Source organism: Rhinolophus ferrumequinum, chromosome 21 (genome assembly GCF_004115265.2).
Source record: "Rhinolophus ferrumequinum isolate MPI-CBG mRhiFer1 chromosome 21, mRhiFer1_v1.p, whole genome shotgun sequence".
NCBI lineage: Eukaryota > Metazoa > Chordata > Mammalia > Chiroptera > Rhinolophidae > Rhinolophus > Rhinolophus ferrumequinum.
In genome coordinates, this window is record NC_046304.1 from 54,593,101 (window position 1) to 54,606,999 (window position 13,899).

The following is a 13,899-nucleotide window of genomic DNA, read 5'->3' on the forward strand; positions in this document are numbered from 1 at the left end:
GGTGTGGGTATCGCCCTGAGGCCTTCTGACGTCCCAGGACAGGTGGAAGCTGCCCCAGCCAGGGGACATGCAGGACAGATGGTCTGTCAGCAGCCAGTTCAGACGTCAGGACCCCTAACACCCCAGTCCTGGAGCAAGGAGCATTCAAGTGTATATAAAAGAAGGATTTTAGAGGGTGGTGATGGTCACACAGCCCTGTGAATATATTAAAAGCCACGATATCGCGATGAAATCGTTTAAAAACAACCAGCCTTGGGGCGGCTGGATGGCACAGTTGGTTAGAGCGCGAGCTCTGAACAACGAGGTCGCCGGTTCAATTCCCACATGGGATGGTGGGCTGCGCCCCCTGCAACTAAAGATTGAAAAAAGCAACTGGACTTGGAGCTGAGCTGCGCCCTCCACAACTAGATTAAAGGACCACGACTTGGAGCTGATGGGTCCTGGAGAAACACACTGTCCCCCAATATTCCCCAATAAAATTAAAAAAAGAAAAACCAGCCTCACCCCCACGCCCACTGCAGCTTCAGCAGAGAGCACACACCTCACGTGCCAGAGCCCCACCCCCCCAGCCAACTGGGTTACTTAGAAGCAAACCCCAGACGTGGTGTCCTTTATAGATAAATACTTCAGCACACGTCTCTCAAAATAGCCTTTGAAAAGCAATAGTCATTCATTATATGTAAAAGCAAGTGACAGTTCATCTTGACTGTCATCAAATTTCCCGGATTGCCACTGCTGTCGTTACAGTCGGTTTTACTGGAAATCAGAGTCCAGCTCGTGTCTGACAGTCTCACATCTCATCATCGCCAGCGTCCCCTCCCTGTCCTTTGCAGGATCAGCCAGGCCCTTGGTCCTATTTCCTCTCCTGCCAGATTTGGCCTCTTTATCCTCAAATTTCCAAAACCGGCCCATAGCTCTGGACTCCCGTCTCCTGTCTGGGCCACAATACTTGGTGTGGAGTGTGGACGAGCATGGCGTCCGGAGTCTGGGTCTGGCTGGTTTTGAAGCGGCCATTGGCTGGAAATGCACAAAGGATGAAGCCAGACTCCCAGGACCCTTGGGGGATGTGGGGCTCTGGTTGTGGGTGGGACCTGCAGGGACACCAGGAGCCTGCTGCAGGTCTGGCATGCTGGGGAAGGGCCGCGTGTCCAAAGACCCCTCCTGCCAGAACATGCAAACGCAGACCCTTTCTCACGGTTCTGCCAGCATGCAGCCCGAAGCCCATGTGGGAAACCCACGGGGGCACGTGTGATAACAGGAGGCTGAGGGTGAGTGAGGAGGGCCACAGGGAATGCTGCTGCTGCTGTCGGACCCCAGGCAAGTTAAAAAGGCAACCCGTTTCAGAAACTGGCCACTTGGGCCATGTTCTTGCTCCGTAAACCTGCTTTGGTTTGAAGCACCGGAATCGTCTTACCCAGGGCAGCGGAAGTTGGCATCTCACCAACCCTCTCCCAGCCAGGTCCCATTATGCAATGCCTTCCTGGACTGGGACTGAGGGCAAAGAGTGCCCCATCTGGTTTGGCAAGAACGGGCCTGGCCGGGGAGCACTGCAGGTCATGGTGCAGACGGTGGAGAGGATGGACACGAGGTTTTTGGAGCACAGGGGAGGGCAGCGGGCAGAGGCTTCTGGGGACTAGGCATGGCATGAAAGGAAGGGCAGCAGAAAGGTCTGGGGGCAGGTCTGGAGGCTGGGGCACTCCCAGGTGGGGCCCTCCCCTGGGAATTTTCATTTCAGGGGCCCCACATTCTTCATCTGTGTGAGGTTAAAACCAGTCTAGGAGTGAGAGCAAAGCTGTGGGCAGCCCAGCCTTCTGTCCCGAGATTTCACTCCCCTGACCCCCCAGGTCATCTGGCCCCAAGGAAGGTAGCTGACTAATCAAGTCACATTTCACAAGTCAATCTCACATAAAGGAAGACTTTAACGTTTACAAAAAGCTGCACAATAAGTTTTCATTGTCAGAAATTTGAACAAGGGCATCAAGAAGATTCAGTAGGGAAAGGACAATGTTTCCCACAAATGGTGCTGGACGACTGGGCAGTCACATACAAAAGAGGGCATCCAGGGGAGCCCGAGCTGGGGAGAGGCCGCCTGGGAATGAAGCCAAGTGGGGGAAAGCCTGGCTGACCCAGGAAAAGAGGACTGGGGAAGCACCTGGATCGAAGCCACACCTGAAGCCGATGACCCAACCTTTTCAGTTACGCGAGCCAGCACATCCCCCCTTGCATGAGTCAGGTTAAACGCAGTTACTGTACCGCGTAACCCAAACCCCCAGCAGTGCAGGGCCTGTGGCCCACAGAAGATGCACAACCTCAGCCCACCTTTCCATCTGGGTGTTCTTTTCTTAGCAGGTAATTTATAGGCGCAGTTAGTGTAACAGGGACTTTTGATCATTTCTCTGCTCTGTTGTTTTGTGTGTGCATTTGATTATAGAATATTTTCCAATGCACAACTTTTAAATTGCTATGTAATCCATGTCTGCCTCTCCTCCTATAATTTATGGGTTTTGATTTTGCTACATCTTTTTAAGGAGAGGGAAATTTATATTGGAAAGGATAAAGTTCTCAAGTAAAAATATGTAAGATTCCACCACCACTAGGGGAAAGGAGAGCAAAAATAAGCCCTAAGCAAGCAACAGAGAGGAAATTATAGACACAGCAGAAATCAATGAAATTTTAAACAGACAAGTAACAGAGAAAACCAATTAACAAAAAGTGTTTCTTGAGAAGACCAAGAAAATCAACAAGCTTCTAGCAAGACTGACATGGGATTCACTAGAGACCTTGCAGGTCACCAAAAGGACATTAGGGGATAGTGTGGACAACTCTCCACATATAAATTTGACAACTTAGATGAAATGGAACCATTCCTAGAAAAGCACAAACTACCAAGACTTATCCCATATGAAATAGATCATTTAAATAGCCCTATTAACTATTAAGGACATTGAATTAATAATATTAAAATTCCCAAAGACAGACACTTCCAGCCCAGAAGGCTTCATGGAGAATTCCATCAAACATTTAAAGAACTTTACACAGCCTCTTCCAGAAAACAGAAGAGGGCATACTTCTGTTTTTTAAGAAAAGAAAACAACTCAGTTCATTTTTTGAAGCTGGTATGGCCCCGATACCATAACCCGACAAAGACAATAAATAAGAAAACTATAGACAAACATCCCCCCCGTGAATACAGATGCAAAAATTCTTAACAAAATATTCGGCAATCTATAAAAAGAATTCTACCCCATAACCAAGTGGGGTTTATTCCAGGGATGCAAGGCTGGTTAGATATTTTAAAAAGTCAATGTAATCCATTACGTGTGGGCAAAAGAAGAAAATCCACAGATCCTATCTATAGAGGCAAGAAGACGCATTTGACAACACTCAATACCTATTCATGATTTATTTTTAAAAGAAAACAACTCAGAAAACTAGGAATAGAGGGGAACCACCTCAACGTGATAAAGAACATCTCCAAAAAACCTACAGCTAACACCAGTCGATGGTGGAGACTGAGCGCCTCCCCCTAAGACCAGCAAGGTGGGGTGCCCCCTGTCACCCCATTTACTCAGCACCGTCCTGCCAGGCAGCTCCTCCTACCCATGCACTGAGGCAAAGGGCAGAATGAAAGGCACTGAGTGCCCCATTTGCAGATGACACGACAGCCTATGTAGGAAATCCCAAGAAATCTACAAAAGAAAAAAATCCTCCTGAAACGAAATTTTTCTTTATACATAAAAAGGAAGTGTTGTTGTTTTTTAAAAGAATGTCGTATGCTTTGAAATTAAATGTACGATCCTAAATAACGTAGCCGCTAAAGACACCGTCACAACAGAAACTGAAAACTTCAGAATTGGCCGTGAAGGTAAACCCGTCAAAAGGGCAGCTTACAGCCTTGAACTTCACGTAGCATTTATGAAAAGGAACAGAATCAAAGCCAAAGAGAGCAAAAGGAGAGAAATGCTAAAGAACAGAAACTGATGACTAGAAACTGATGAACAAAAACTGCAAACTGCTACTTCAAAAGACGTCTAGCATGATCAAGCAAGGAAGAAAAGAGACAGAATCAGCAGTGACAGAGAGGACCTACTGGAGAGCTATGAGAGATTACAATTAAGCGACCTTGATGCCACGCCCTTGCTTCCAGTGCATTTGACAGGGAAGATGGGATGGATGATGCTTAGAAGAATGTGGAGAGACCGCGTATATGGTCAGACAAGGGCTGTATACGCCCCCGACTCGGCCCACAACCTGGGCACGACCAGCCCCAAATGGCCCGGATTCGGTCAGGAATAGCAGCATCCCTCCCTCCTGGCCTCTGTGTCCAGCTCGCGACCAACCGGATGAAATCAGATCTGCTCTCTAACCTATCACATAGTAGCCCCACGCCTCCCTGGGCTTCCCCACACCACCGCCCCCAATCAGGGCACACCTGAACCCCCCTTTTGTCACTCTGAAGCTGACCCCCTCCTCTGCCTGCATTTAAGTCTGCCAAAACACAAGTGACGGTGGCCACGTCCCTGCCAGGCACGCTCTGAGCACACTACTCCCGCTTTGCTCTCGGTTGGGTGGTTCAAAATTCACACCCAGGCACCCCAGACCTGGGGGCGTTCCAGGCGCAGGGCTCCTGCACGCTGTGGAAGAGAGAAAGCCCCAACTCAAAGTTTCTCAGAAGGCTGACAGGGTCTCCGCTCCAAAGTGAAAGGACTGCTCTAATTCACGGCAGGGACGCAGAAAGCCTAAGTAAACTGGATAAATTGGTCAGCTGTACATCAAAACTGACCTTGTGGCCATGTTGGGCTTAGAGCAGGACTGATTTCGGTGTCAGAGAAGTGACAAACTTGCCCCCATTACACATTGGAGGAGAAAAGAACCCACGATCCACTAAATGGTACAATTTAATACTCATTTGTGATTTTTTAAAAATCTTCTAGGAGAGAAGAATCCAATAAAGGACATCTCTTTAAAAAGATGTAGCAAAATCAAAACCCAGAAATTATAGAAGGAGAGGCAGGAGGTTAACTGCGTTTAACCTGACTCGTGCAAGAGGAGATGTGCTGGCTCATGTAACTGAAAAGGTTGGGGCATCGGCTTCAGGTGTGGCTCGATCCAGGTGCTTCCCCAGTCCTCTTTTCCTGGGTCAGCCTGGCTTTCCCCCACTTGGCTTCATTCCCAGGCAGCCTCTCCCCAGCTGTGGCCACATTCCACCAGCTCAGGCTCCGCATGGGTGGGGGAGAGAAAGACCTGGATGCCCTCTCACTAACCCTGCCTGAGACGCTTGCCCACCTGAGTTGACCGCAGCTGTCCAGGACAGGGCAGCCGGCCAAGCCTGGGTTTCTAGCCTCCCTTTCAACTGAGTGAGGAGAGAGTCCCCAAAGGAAAACCAAGACACTGTTACAAGAAAGTGGGGAGACACACGGAATGTTCTGCAGGCAGAAGAGACCTCTGCCCACCGCAGCCCCATTAGAAACTAGAGTGGCTCTGGGCCCTCTCCTGTGGAGACTCCGTTCTTTCTGCGAGTGACTGGGAACGGCCATGATGTGCTTTAGAACACAGAGGGTTCACCTTCCTGGGCCTCCAGACCTGGACTCAACTAACTAATCGTACAAACACCATGGAGAAATCCAGGAGGGAGTTCAGGAGCCTGCCTGGGCGAGATCCGAAGGAAGAGCAGGAGGGAAATCTCCGGTGGGAGGGGAGCCCTAGGATGGGGCCGGACCAGCTGGTCCGGAGCTGTTACAGGGTCCTGATCGGGCCATGACTGCTCAGGTTCAGGTTTTTAAAGGATTCTCCTGGCTGGCAGTTCCTCCCTCACACAATTAAGCACAGAATTACTATCTGACCCAGCAATTTCCTCTCCCGGGTTTATAATCAAGAGAAATGAAACATGTCCACACAAAACGCTGCAAACTCATGTTCAAAGCAGCCTCACAGTCGCCAAAAGGTGAAAGAACCCAGATGTCCACCGACGGAGGAACGGACACACTGTGGCCTAGCCACCCAATGAACTCCTCTCAGCCTTACTGAGTTCCTAGGGGGGCCCACCTAGCTGGCCGGCAGCCACAGGAAAGCCTGTCTTGGCCCAAAGGAAGGAAGCTGCAACCTGTTGGGCCTTGAAGGCGTTTTGCTCAGTGAGGGACAAATTATGCTCCACACCCAGGAGGTCCTTGGAAAGGCAAGGTCGTCGGACAGAAGGTGTGTGGACAGAAGGTGTGTGAATGGTTGCTTAGGGCTGGGAAGGGGACTGGGGGCTGTGGGGGTGGCTAAAGGGCAGGGGGTTCTTTCTGAAGTGATGAAATGTTCTAGAATTGACTGCGCTGATGGTGGCACAACTCCGTGAATACACTAAAACCCACTGAACTGTGCCGTTTGAATGGATTAATTATGTGGTACGTGTGTTATGTCCCAATGATGCTGTTTTACAAAAGGTCGTGCGGGGTGTCATGCGGGGTCTCAGCTCCCGCTCCCCGCACAAGAACGCAGGACATGGTGAGGCCAAAAAGGAACACCCCCGGAGCCATAGATAGGGGTCACACCACTATAGTCTCGCTGGCGGCTGGTTGAGACACAGGAAGCAGGAACCACACAATCCACAACTTGCTGTCCGCTTTTCTGCCAACCAACCCCACTTGCCAACTGCAATCCACTCTCTGCAATCCACAATCCGCGCTTGCTAGCTCAGCCGCGGCAGTTATATCAGTGGCCAATGGCTAACTGGTAACAGCTGACGGCCAACCAGCCACAGCTGATGGCCATCTACTACCTGAGCCAGCACCTTTCCACATGAAGCCGAGAGCCTGGAAACTGCTCTCCTGGCTCTGTCCCCACAAAGGTGAAAGGAAATGCCTTGCAGCTGAGTGAGGAATGGAAGGTCTGGGTGGATGGTGACGCTGGGGACAGCTCCAGGCCACTGGTGATTCAGGCCACCTACCCTCCACTCTGGGGAGTTACCCCCCCACCAGAATGTGGGCCCTGGCCAGGGTGGCAGGAGAATCCATGAGGCCAGGACAGAAATAACCTCCTTCCCCCATCTCACCTGCCCCATGCCCCATTCTTTTAAAATTACAGTGGTACCTCGGTTTTCGAACGTAATTCGTTCCGGAAGACCGTTCGAGTTCTGAAACGTTCACCGATAGCGAGGCCTCAGGATCTTGCACTCAGCGGAAGCCGCGTGACATGTTCGAATTCCGAGGCGTGTTTGAAAACCGAAGCATTTACTTCCGGGTTTACGGCTTTCGTAAACCGAAATATTCGTCAACTTAGACATTGGAAAACCGAGTTCCTTGTTTGTGTCCAGAGGTCTTGGGCTGTGTTTTGTCTGCCTGGTCCTTCCAGACATGAGGCCCGCCAGCTGAGCTTAGCAGAGCTCACTGTCCTTTGCTGAGTGAGTGAATGAATGAACGAACGAAGGAGCTGGTGAGGGAAGAAATGGATGGGAGAAGCCCTGGGGGTGGGTGAGTCCACCTAGCTGGCAGGCAGCCATAGGAAAGCCTGGCACTCCCGCAAGTGGCCACTAGGTGGCAGCCAGGTGATGCTGATGGTCAGGAGGGCTGGGCAGGCCAGCCGGGTTAGGAGGCAACTAGAAGCTGCCGCAGGGCCGGCAGGAGCAGGGTGCTGCCCAGCAGGGCCCAGGCGGGGCTCTGCTGCTCCGGGCGGCCCGGTGGGGACGGGGCCTTCCGGGTGAAAGGAGTAAACAAAGGAAAATTTCGCGGAAAGTTTTTCTGGGGCTGGCAGAGAACAATAATGGTCTGGAAAATACAAAACTGGAAAACTCAGCGGCCCAGATCCAGCCCAAGCTGCCCATCCAGAGAAGGAGGCACCAGAGGGTGTCAGAGGGACCAGAACCCAGGCTTCAGGGCAGCGCGTACTCCCCGGAACACAGCCAGCCTCGGGGAGAGGGGTGCGACCGGCCCTGGGCACCCAGTGCAGAGCAGGCACTCCAGGCACCCCAGTTGGACACCACCCTGCCACTGCCCTGATGGGAGAGAGGTGCAGACGGGAGGGGGGCAGGCATGGAGCTGGGGACCCAGCTGGGTGCACAGGGGCCACACGATCAGGCCTCCAGGGGCGAGCCAGTTCCTGGGGTCTGAGGACATGTGGGGGAAGAACCAAAGGGGAGAGGCCAGATCAGGCCACCAGTCTGTCCAGCCAGGAGCGTCCGTCTGTCTCGACGCTGCTGGGGCTAGTGGGGATTTTGCAGAGGGGGAGAGACCCCAGCAGACTGTGGGGCAGCGTGTGGAAGGAAGGCTCTGGTTGCCTTTGGTGCATGATTTGTGGGTGATCTTGGGGTTCAGGTGGGACATGTGAGGGCTGGAGGGAGAGGGGGCTACAGAGGAAGCCGGTATTACAGGCCTTGGGGCCGCTGGACGCAGGGTGCGGTGGAGGGGTACTGGGAGGTGTCTGGCTCCCCAGGGCTCTGCACAGCCCCCCTTCCACTTCCAACCCAGCCCTCCTGCCCTGTGTGTGACTCCATCCTTCCTCACCCTTGGGGAGCCCACTGGGTGGAGATTTATTTTCCAGGTGACACCTGCAGACCCCATGAAGGTTACCAGGAAGCCCAGCACCCAGCACCTAGAGTCCCCCAATGTGGAGATTGGAGGACCAGCCACCACCACCTCCATTGCCACCCAGGGCCACTCCAGGGGCTACACCGGGCAGCAGGGATGAGCACCCTAGGGGATCCCCACCTCCCACAACAGGTCCCAGTGCCCAGGCTTGGCCCAGACCCGTGTGGTCTCTGTGGGCTCTGCAGGCCACCCCTCCTGGGGGATCCCCCAGGCCCCCGTCAGAGTCAGGCTGGCCCCTGATCATTTCATGCTCTGATCCATTTATCCTTCCAGCCAGTCTGAGCTGAATTGCCGACGACACAATGTCAGAAACACCCTCACTGACGTGGAGCATTTCCAAACACTAACTCATTGGTGACAGCAGGAGCTGTGAGGTGGCCTTGGGCCAAGGCCGGGAGTGGGCACAGCTCACTCAGGGGAGGGCAAGTGGCTTCCTTGTGCTGAGGACAGGGCACCTGAAACCCTGAGTTGCTGCTGGCTGGCCGAGCTTCCTTTCAAGGCTGCAGGCCAGCCGATACCCAGTCAGTCACTGTCGCCCCACTGCCCTCCAGGGCAAGACACAAAGCGTGGTGAGTGTGGCCCAGGCCAGCCTATGGCAGGTGAGCAGCTGTCACCAACCCACTGCCAGCAACCCAGGAGGCCTGGGCCAGGTGAACCCCAGCCTCCTTTCCCCGGGGATCCATGAAGTCCCACATGTCATAGGTTGAAGCTGTCACTCAGAAGCCATCAGTTTCCTCAGGAAGTCACCGGCACCGATGGGGTTGGCTGAGGGAGTAGGTGGGACAAGATGGGAGCAAGGCCAGCTGTGGGCCATCTGTCCTTACTGGAAGGGACTGCCTCCTGGGGGCACCAGGGAGCCGTTGAAGATTGGGAGCGACATGGCCTGGGAGGCAGTGACAGGGTCCACGGCGTCTGTGGTTCGGGCTGAGTCCAGCTCCAGGCTTAACTGCCCTCGGTGGCTTCCCCATCCTCCCCCAGGCCCCCGGCCCACCTTTCCCAGCTCCCTCGTCACCCTCACCCCACTTGTCCTGGCTCATCCTGCAGAAGCCCAGGGGCTCTGGACACTCCCCACCCTGGCTCATGCTCCACAACCCAGCCCTGACGACGCAGATGGGGCCTGTGGCTGTTCCCCGTCAGACCCTGAGCTCCTGGTTAGGGGCTGCCTGCCCTGCTGCCTCCTCTCTGTGCCTCTGCCTACCTGGCCCCTGCCAGTGACGTCCTGGCCTAGCCCCCCCTGCTTCGTCGCTGACCCAAGCTTGGCCCCATCCAGGCCTGGTGGCCCAGGGCCCCTTCCTGCCGTCACCATCCCTCTAAGTGGCCTGATTCAATCGAGCCGAGCTGGATGCCACCTAATGTGACTTTGCAGAGCCTAACGACCTTGATGGTGGCTTGGGGCAAGAGGCAGCTGGTGAGATGGAGGCCAGGACCCAGGTACCCCGTCCCAGAGGGACGGGGGGGGGGGGGGGTCACTCGGGGAGGGAACCATGGCTGTGGGGGGAGGGCCGAGGGACTCTCTCAGCTTAGCCCTGCTTCGTGCAAGCCAGGGCCAGGGCCCTCCCTCCGAGACAGGCTCTGGGGGCTAAGAGTGGTCCTAGACCAGCCATTTCACCTCCGGAGACTCGGGTTCCCCATATGTAAAATGGGGGCGGGGACCCCAGCCTCCACAGAGGAGGCCAGTGTGGAGGCCAAAGACAGGTGATGGGGCCGGGGGCGAACTTCCGTTGGTCAGGGGAACAGCACGGGCTTCGAGGCAGTGGGTAAGCCAGGCACCCCGGCCAGCGTCCAGCCCAGACCACAGCAGGCAGCTGGAGCTGGGTTGGTGACTGAGGCTGGGGCCCTGCAGTGTTTTTTGTAATAAAAAATAAAACATGGGGGTGGTGATGGTGGAAGAGGCAGGTCGGGAAGGCAGAAGGATGAAGAAGGGAAGGAGCCTGAGGGAGAGAGACACAGGGCAAGGCCCAACTGCCCAGTCGGTCCCCGAACCAGACGGTCCCCAGAATGCCCACCACTCACCCAGATGAGACAACAGAGAGGAAGGGTCTGGGGGGCACCTCAGAGGCCACCTCGCGGCAGTCACGTAAAAGGCACAAGCCCTGCGCTGCTGCCCCCCAAACCTCCAGCCTTGGGGACTCACCAGTCCCACCCTAAGGCGACTCGCCCATTCGGAGTCCACAGTTGTTTGTTGGTTGGTAGAGCTGAAGGTGTGCCCTTCACACCCCCACCTGGCAGGATCGGGGGCCGGGCATGCCCAACCCTGGGGCTTCCTTGAGCTACAGGGCCACCCCTCGCCATGGCCCCTGGCTGTCCTCGCTGCTCCAGTGCTCCGAACTGAGACTTGAGAGGGCAGTGGGCACCCGGGGCTCCCATGTGGGCACAGACATGAACACGCTCACACAAGTACATACACAGACACACCTGCTATGGACATACATGTTCTCCGCCCAAACAAGCAAGTGTCCAGACACAGGGTGGCCTCCATCTTGGGATTTAGGGGAAGACCAGGAGTAGAGGGGTGCCGGGTTGCTGGCCCCCGAGCCCACATGGCAAGGTCAGGTATCAGAAGCTGGTTCCCGAGGCCCGGGCTATGAATTTTACACCACTGTGGAACCCATGGGTGTGGGGGTCCCCCAAAGGTCCTAAATGGCTGCTTCTGGCTGAGAACTTGCCTGCACCCCAGCCTGGAGCTGCCCACGCAGGCTGGGTGACAGAAAGGGAGGGACAAGAAGTGTCACTCCCTACCCCAGATACACGTGCCTCAGGGCAGTGGCCTGGCTCTTTTTTTTGCTTTCCTTTGATCTGCTATGTGCACACATTTAAAACAAGAGAATCTCGTGCTGGAGTGCAGCTACAGAGACTCTCAAACCCTGCTGTGGCCTGAAAAGTGGCTCAGTGACTTCAGGTGGCAAGGAAAACATCCAGGGGAACCATATCTAGGAAAGGAACTCATTGCATAGTTAAAAGCCTTCCACCAAAAGTCAGCTCCAGGCCAGGGGCTTCACTAGCGAATTCTACCTGTGCTGAAGGAAGTAATAGCACCAATTCTATGCAGACTTCCAGCAAACAGAAAACAAGGGAACCCTTTCCAGCTCAATTTACAGGGCCAGCATCACCCTGATCCCCAAACCAGACACTTTTCCTATTAGAGAAAAATAAAACTACACACTAACATTGTCGTGTGGGGATCCTGCGGGGCGGCCTGCGGGTGTCAGGCGGGGTCTCTGGTCCCACTCCCCACATAAGAACACAGGACATGGTGAGGCCAAACAGGAACCACCCACGGAGCCATAAGTAGGGGAGTCATACCACTATACTCTTGCTGGCGGCTGGGTTGGAGACACAGGAACCAGGAGCAACACAATTCTCAACCCTCACTGCGCCGCTTGCAGACTCAGCCACCACCTTCTTGCTAGCTCCCCCTTTTTCTGCTAGCCCAGCCACGGCAGTTATATTAGTGCCCAATGGCTCACTGGTTACAGCTGACGGCCATTTGATCACAGTCGACAGCCATTTACTACCTGAGCCAGCATCTTTCTATGTGAGGCCGAGAGCCTGGAAACTGCTTTTGGGGCTCTGTCCCCACACTCCACCCCTACAGGGTCTCGCCTCACAATCTACGCGACAAGTGTCTTCCGCAAGGGGCCCTGTGCGAGGAGCCTGGAGGTGAATGCTATTTCCTGGACACAATCAAGCTCTCTGGTCACAGCCAGGGTTTCTCAGGGCACCACCAGTACTTCTGGGCACAGCCAGACTTCCTGGGCTTCTTAGGGTACCACTAGTCTCCCCGGGCACACGAGGACCTCGCAGGGCACTGCCACTCTCTCTGGACACAGCCAGACTTCCTGGACACAGCCAGGGCTCTCAGGGCACTGCCACTCTCTCTGGGCCTCTCATGGCACTGTGCTGGAACAACAGCGGCTCACAGTCAAGGTGCTTACATATTCTCAATGGTGGCTGGTCAAGACACAAAAGCAAACATCCCCCAGTTCCACTACATGGTGGTATGTTCCCAAACAGTCAAGCTGTCCATTAAATTAGGGATGGAAGGCAATTCCCCATAGTCCATAGTAATCGCCAGGGCTGTCCTGGGGGTGAGGGATGACCTTGACCTCACCCTCAGCTCCCACGGAGGACTCAGCAAGCGTTTCCTCCTGGGACTACAAGTCCTGCATCCAGGCTGCCTCAGCAAGCACTTCCCAGCCCACAGGGCCGCAACCACCTTCGCTTTCTCCGGCCTCTGCTGGTTGGGGAACCGTCCACGTCTTCCCACCCCTCCACGGGGTCCAGCTCTCAGCAGCTGCTCCTCCTGGTCTTCCTGAGACTGAGTGTTCATAGGCACAAACTGCTCCACACCGCCCTTCGGAGAGCTTGGCCGGCACCGTACCCTGCTCGCTGCGCCATGTGTAGTGCAGGGGATCCTGCCAACTACGCCAAATGTCATGCGGGGTGTCAGGCGGGGTCTCTGGTCCCACTCCCCACACAAGAACACAGGACATGGTGAGGCCAAACAGGAACACCCACGGAGCCATAGGTAGGGGAGTCATACCACTATACTCTCGCTGGCGGCTGGGTTGGAGACACAGGAACCAGGAGCCACACAATTCTCAACCCTCACTGTGCCGCTTGCAGACTCAGCCACCATCTCCTTGCTAGCCCCCATTTTCTGCTAGCCTAGCCACGGCAGTTATATTAGTGCCCAATGGCTCACTGGTTACAGCTGACGGCCAAGTAGCCACAGCTGATGGCCATTTGATCACAGTCGATGGCCATTTACTACCTGAGCCAGCACCTTTCTATGTGAGGCCGAGAGCCTGGAAACTGCTTTTTGGGGCTCTGTCCCCACAAACATCCTTAACGAACACAGCAAAAATCCTCAATAAAATGTCAGCAAATCAAATCCAGAAATATATAAAAAGGATAATACTTCGTGACCAAGTGAAATTCATCCCAGGAACGCAAGGTTGGTACACTTGACACCAATGTGATGCACCGTAGCAAGAGATTAAAAAGAAAACCCAGAAGATCATCTCATAAGAAAGAAGAGACATTTGATCAAATTCAACATCCATTGATGATTTGAAAAACAAAAAGCACTAAAACCCTTGGCAAACGAGGAGCGGATGGGAACATTCTCAAACTAATAAGGAGCACCTCTGAAAAAACCGAAGAACAACATCACACTTAAGGGCGAAAAAACAGAATGCTTCTGCTGCAAAGCTCAGGAATGAGGTGACGTGACCTTGCCACTTCGTGGAACACGGTGCTGTTGGTCACATCCCATCTGCTTCATTCCCAAACATTACTGAAAGGCATAGAGATCGGAAAGGAGGAAAAA